Genomic DNA, 6908 nt, shown 5'->3' with positions numbered 1-6908 from the left:
TCTTAGAGTCCAGGTCCGCCGACCAGAACCTTAACCACAGAATCCGGCGAGCCAGTATGGACATAGTAGACGCCTTGGCCACCATAACACCTGTATCAGAGGCCACCTCCTAGATGTAATGAGAGGCCATGGTAATATATGATAAGCCTTGTCTGGCATCATCAGGAGAATTCAGAGGTAGCTCTGCATCAACTGCTTGAACCCAGGCTTCAATACCTTTTGCAGCCCAAGAGGCTGCCATGGTGGGTTTATGTACAGCACCCGCAAGTGTATAAATAGACTTCAAGCAGCTCTCCACACGCTTATCCGTCGGTTCCTTCAGAGAAGTAATGGTCGTGACAGTCAGAGTAGATGACACCACGAGACAGGCTACATGCGAGTCCACTGGTGACGGTGTTTAACATTTGATACTAAACTCTGCAGAGATAGGATAACGAGCTAGTATCTTTTTAGACAGGGAAAATTTCTTTCCTGGAGACTCCCAGGATTCCTGACGTATGTCAATTAAATGGTCAGAATGTGGTAAGACTAATTTAGTAACCTTCTGACTTTGAACTTATCAGGTATCTTAGACTCATCTGGAGGATCATCATCATCAATCTGAAGAATCATCTTGATAGCCTCCACTAGGTCAGGAACATCAACCTGCGTTGCAGGTTTCACATCAGAAGCAACTGTATCCATGTCTGAAGGATCAGTATATACCCCATCTTCATCGGACGAAGTATCCGAAACATGAGTGGATTGTGAGGAAGAAATGGCCCGCTTAGATGACCCTTTGTTTAACCAGGGACTGATTTAATTGCTGTAACTGAGTTGACAGAGTATCCGCCCATGGCGGATTAACTACAGGGACAATATATGGCTGTACTGGCACAAGAGGTCCCATAGGGGGCGTAAGTTGTGTTACAAGCGTAGTCAGCAAATTAGAAAAAGTAGCCCAAGGTGGGTTTTGGGGTGTCACTAGTGCTGCAGGCTGACTAGGGGGTGCAGAACACCCAGTACCTGAACCCTCAGCTGAAATATTTTCCTCAGGTAAAACCGCGGCATCAGCACTGCCTGAGGCAGGAGCGTCCGCGGCGTTTCCGCCCTGTGCAGTAGACATTACAGTACAATATAGCCAGACAAATACAATACCAGACAAAAAACCCCTGTAGTAGGTGACTGAAAATGCAGAACATGAAGACAGGATTTAAGTGGTATGAGGTGACTGGAATACACAGAGAAAAATACAAACAGTATATCCTGTGGAACACTATACGTATAGGAGACCCTGACGCACTTAGCCCACCAGGGTACAGAATATAGTAATAGCAATATGTGTGAGATACACGGAATGGTAACCACACAGTAGCTATAGGCACACACAGTCACATGTACAATGCAGAAATTATTACATATAACAATATAACTGCACTGGACTAGTAATACTACATATAGGGGGTAATTCCAAGTTGATCGCAGCAGGATTTTTGTTAGCAATTGGGCAAAACCATGTGCACTGTAGGGGAGGCAGATATAACATGTGCAGAGAGAGTTAGATTTGGTTGGAGTGTGTTCAATCTGCAATCTAAATTGCAGTGTAAAAATAAAGCAGCCAGTATTTACCCTGCACAGAAACAAAATAACCCACCCAAATCTAACTCTTTCTGCACATGTTATATCTGCCTCCCCTGCAGCGCACATGGTTTTGCCCAACTGCTAAAATATTTCCTGCTGTGATCAACTTGGAATTACCCCCATAGATTTTTGTATGGATACAGATATAACAATGCACAGTAAACACTTGATGTATATTACAGAATACTTGTACTAAATATTCATATAGTTATGCACTTGTTCTTAACTAACACTGCCTAAACGACATGTAGAATACTTAAGTGTCCTGTAAATGCACAGCGCTGATGATGCAGGCGGCTTTACAGAGGAGACAGTGTCCAGCAGTCCCAGGATCAGCGCAGCTATGTGAAATTGTGCCTAAACGCTGACAGGGAGTGAGAGATGCAGCTCCAGGGCGGGAACACCTGCAGTAGATGGCGCCCGGAGCTAGGGGAGGGGCTACAGGTCAGCGCCTTATCTCCTCTGCTGGACTTCACCATCGGGTACTATGGAGCCTATAACAAATGTATTTTAGTAACTCCGACCTGTGCTCCTTGCCCTGGTGGATATAGTGGGGTCCCTGCATAGCCACAGTGTCCATGCCAGCGGCGCAGTCCGTCTCCTGGGACCGCATCCGGATCGCAATTTCGGCGGGTCCCACCTAGGGGACCCTCTTACCTCCTCTCTGAAGTGCGGCCACGCAATCCAGGAGAGCAGCAGTGGTGATGTGTGCCTTATGGGAACCGGATCGCCTCCGCTCTAAGTACCCGGCAACCAGGGCGCGGGAGTATGCAGCACCGCTGGGGGAGGTGATGGAGCCACAGCACGGAATGTCAGTGACATCCGGTAACTAGTGCCTGTGCTGCATCCCTTGAAGCCTTCTTTTCTTCTTAGAAAAGCTCTTATCAGGGCTGCCTAGCGCACCCAACCTGTTAGCTGCCTGCACTGCAGGCACCAACTTACAAACTGAGCTCTAGTGCCTGGAGGCGGGGATATAGAGGAGGCGGTGCGGTGCATCCTGGGAACAGTCAAAGCTTTAGCCTGTTGCTGCCTATGATCAAGATCCAACTCTACACCCCGATGTTATTCCCTGTGGAATACCAGCAGAGGCAGAACTCTGGGAGGCAACGGAGTCAGCTGCCGCCGGGCTCCTGCTTTGAAGGGGGGCACCTCTCCTCCTGTTCCTTGTGTTCAGCTACATTAATCAATTAAGTTAATTGACAGCAGCCGGTACCTCTTCCGTAGCTGACTTCCCCACTAGTCTCTACACCTTACAAATCACACCCTCTTTATTATAGATACACAGGAAGCAGACACCTTACTGATGAAGCTATTTGCTCCTATAAAGGAAGCATGAGAATTCTAACTATATGAAGTTATTTCTCTGACAATTACAAGTAACTTCATATAGTTAGAATTCTCATACTTCCTATGCAATAGCAGATATCTCCATCAATAAGGTGCATGCTTCCAGTGTAATAGGTTGTGGGTACTAATCCTGGATATGACACTTGCAAATTAATTGTCAGAGAAATGATCAGCATTGTGAGTGACTGAGCAGATCTATGTAGTGTGTGGCTGGACCCCTACATAGATCTGTCGTCTAGTTGCAATGGTTTTGTAGTAGCTTCATGTAGTTAGAATCTGCAGGCTTGCTATGTAGGAGCAAATATAGGACACAAATATTTTTCTTGCCTCCGGGCAACTGGGACAAACTTACGCCACTGAATACCAGTATACCCTGCTGCAGAAATTTTGTTTCTTTATTATTATGACAGGGCCGAAACTAGGACTAACGGCACCCGGGGCAAGACAGTAATTTAGCGCCCCCACCCACCCTCCAAAAAAAAAAAAAAAAAAGGAAATATATTAAATTTAAAAAAAATTACATAGAAAAATAAAATATATTAAAAAAAAATTAAAGTAAGCAACGAACAACAATATTCAAAACAGATATCCCTCAGACCAGCAGTCCCCGGTAATACACACATGGTAATATATATATATATATATATATATATATATATATACACACACACACACACACACACACACACACACATATATATATATATATATATATATATATACATATACACATATATATATATACACACATATATATATATATATATATAATCTGTAGCTGTCACTGTGGTGAAAATAGGCAGTCTCAGCATTAAAGATTAGGTCAATATACTGCATATAAACTTAAGAAAACTACAGTATAAATGAACTGCAGGGGTTAACACCAGTCACAGTGAGAGAGAGTGTGCTTTACCTCCAGTCCTCTCTCTCTTTACTAACGTGGAGGTGAAGGCTGCCGTCCTCCTTACATCCATCACTGTGCTGTCAGCGCTGAATACACTGCAGCTCTGTGTGGGGCCAGAGAAAGGTCAGCAGCATGAACACATTTATAGCTAGGGCGGGCGGCAGGTATACTTTTTCGGCTTGCCACTGCGGAAGGGAAGCTACACACGCTGTCCTGATTACTGCAGCTACAGCAGCGGTGCAATGCATCATGGGATTTGTAGTCTCTATGTTACTGCATAACGTTTAAGCAGTAGCACACATGACTACAAATCCCATTTTTCTACACTACCTTTTCTGCTGTGTAAGATGCAGCTGATCCCAGCGCCCTATCCAATCCAGCGCCTGGGTCACATGCCCCCCTAGCCCCTCCCTAGTTTCGGCACTGATTATGAAATGATGCACATGGTTCTGGAACAGTAGGGCTTATTTACTGGTTGTGAAAGATTAGTACAAATGTTCAACTTAAATCCAACATTAGTGAATAAGTTGTAACTCAATCACTCAACTAGCTAAAAGCTAAATTGTCCTTTTTATGATTAGATAAAGAAAATCTCTTTAAAACTTATCCAACATGATTACATTGCACTGCCTGCCAAATGCAAACATATCACTAGAGATGTGCACTTGAAATTTTTCGGGTTTTGTGTTTTGGTTTTGGGTTCGGTTCCGCGGCCGTGTTTTGGGTTCGACCGCGTTTTGGCAAAACCTCACCGAATTTTTTTTGTCGGATTCGGCTGTGTTTTGGATTCGGGTGTTTTTTTCAAAAAACACTAAAAAACAGCTTAAATCATAGAATTTGGGGGTCATTTTGATCCCAAAGTATTATTAACCTCAAAAACCATAATTTCCACTCATTTTCAGTCTATTCTGAACACCTCACACCTCAAAATATTATTTTTAGTCCTAAAATTTGCACCGAGGTCGCTGGATGACTAAGCTAAGCGACCCTAGTGGCCGACACAAACACCTGGCCCATCTAGGAGTGTCACTGCAGTGTCACGCAGGATGGCCCTTCCAAAAAACACTCCCCAAACAGCACATGACGCAAAGAAAAAAAGAGGCGCAATGAGGTAGCTGTGTGAGTAAGCTAAGCGACCCTAGTGGCCGACACAAACACCTGGCCCATCTAGGAGTGGCACTGCAGAGTCACGCAGGATGGCCCTTCAAAAAAACACTCCCCAAACAGCACATGACGCAAAGAAAAAAAGAGGCGCAATGAGGTAGCTGTGTGAGTAAGATAAGCGACCCTAGTGGCCGACACAAACACCTGGCCCATCTAGGAGTGGCACTGCAGTGTCACGCAGGATGGCCCTTCCAAAAAAACACTCCCCAAACAGCACATGACGCAAAGAAAAAAAGAGGCGCAATGAGGTAGCTGTGTGAGTAAGATAAGCGACCCTAGTGGCCGACACAAACACCTGACCCATCTAGGAGTGGTTAGACTAGACAAAGGGCGATCGGGCACTGGTAAAATTAGTACTGTGTTAATAATGTGGAACCAAAATTTGGACAATTAAACACTCCAAAATAGGAAAAAAGAAGAAAAAACTGTGTTTTTTACTTCGATAAATAACGTTGTCCTGCTTGGTGGTGCGCCCAGAGCCAGAAAGTACATGTACTAAAAGGAAGGGAGAGAAAGAAGGCTCTTGTGTGGGCGCACTCTTGAAAGGAAAGGAAAATTCCTATAACATGTAGAGAGAGATACTTAAAACATAACTTTTAATGTTGACATTTATAATGAAAATACCCATATAAATGATCCATATCAAAGAAAGAAATGTGATAATTAGAATTAATAAAATGTTCTGGTCTGTTTAATCACACTAGGTAATTGGAATGGTTGTAGACATTGATTCGTCTTACCCCCAATTCCCCTGACGAGCACAGAATATCTGTGTTAATGGAACCAAAGAGTGATCATGAGAGTTATTTGATAAGTAAGACCCACTTGGGCTACTTAATTCGAAATTGGTTGGTCTCCTGCATTCAAATGAGCTAGACTTTCTGACGTAAGCCACAAAAATTGGTAGTAGGCCTCAAAAAGGAAAAGGAAAGGGGAAAAGAGAATTAGTGGTGATACTGCTGTTGGCGTCGCAAACACATGTGAAGGGAAATGGTCCCAACTCTACAACACCGGGTATTCGCAGGAAGTCTCCTCTCCTGGTACTGACCCGGCCCAACGCTGTTTGGCTTCCAAGATCAGACGAGATCGGGCATTGGCAGCATGGTATGATAGTAGAGAATTTTTATGATAGTACACCAATGAGAGTGCACCTATGTAGGAAACGGAAGAAAGAGGAAAAAAGGAAGACAGAAAAAGAAGGGGAAGAGGAAAAAATAAATGAAAATAGTATATAGGAGAGAAAAGGAATGAATCAGTATAGCGTAATAGATGGATCTGCTTTCTGCGTTAGACACAGCTCAACAAATCCCACTTCTGTGGTATTGTGCTCCGTGAATCGCAGATGAGAGTCCATGAAGCAATAATGAAGTATGAGCAAGAGGTATAAAAGATATGCTGGGTTGAACTGTCAAAAAAATGTATATATCATCACAAAAGACTAGTGAGAAATTGAAGTGAAATGAAATTACTAATAATTAAACATTGATTTAGAAAATCACATAGGTATTTATCGTGCATATTAGGATAAAGTTAGAAATTCAAAGAACATGCTGAGGCTCACGGTGAGTAGGATAATTATCAGACAACATACTGGCCTCCGCTGGAAAAAAAACTTAGCATAATGGTATGGATACTTTAACAGATATTGATTTAGGAAAAATCAGGGAAGAAGAAAAGGGATGAGAAGAAAAAATAAATGAAAAGAAAATTTGGGCTGTAAATGTTAAGTTATTAGACAGTAGTGCTGTAGCAAAGAGCTGTGTGTGTGCTACACAGGTCCAAATGACATAGAATAACATACAACAGATTAATATAAAGCGCATCAAGGATTGCGGTCTGTGCAGAATATACACAGAACGGCAGTGGACTTCCA

At 43.2% G+C, this 6908-nt stretch overlaps 1 pseudogene; it reads right to left on the bottom strand.

Annotated features, from left to right (window-relative positions):
• Positions 1 to 6034: 6034 nt before the first annotated feature.
• LOC134936777 (5S ribosomal RNA) lies at positions 6035 to 6153 on the bottom strand (annotated as a pseudogene).
• Between the last annotated feature and the right edge of the window lie 755 nt (positions 6154 to 6908).

Source organism: Pseudophryne corroboree, chromosome 1, assembly GCF_028390025.1.
Source record: "Pseudophryne corroboree isolate aPseCor3 chromosome 1, aPseCor3.hap2, whole genome shotgun sequence".
Lineage (NCBI taxonomy): Eukaryota > Metazoa > Chordata > Amphibia > Anura > Myobatrachidae > Pseudophryne > Pseudophryne corroboree.
This window is presented reverse-complemented; position numbering and strand designations above follow the sequence as displayed.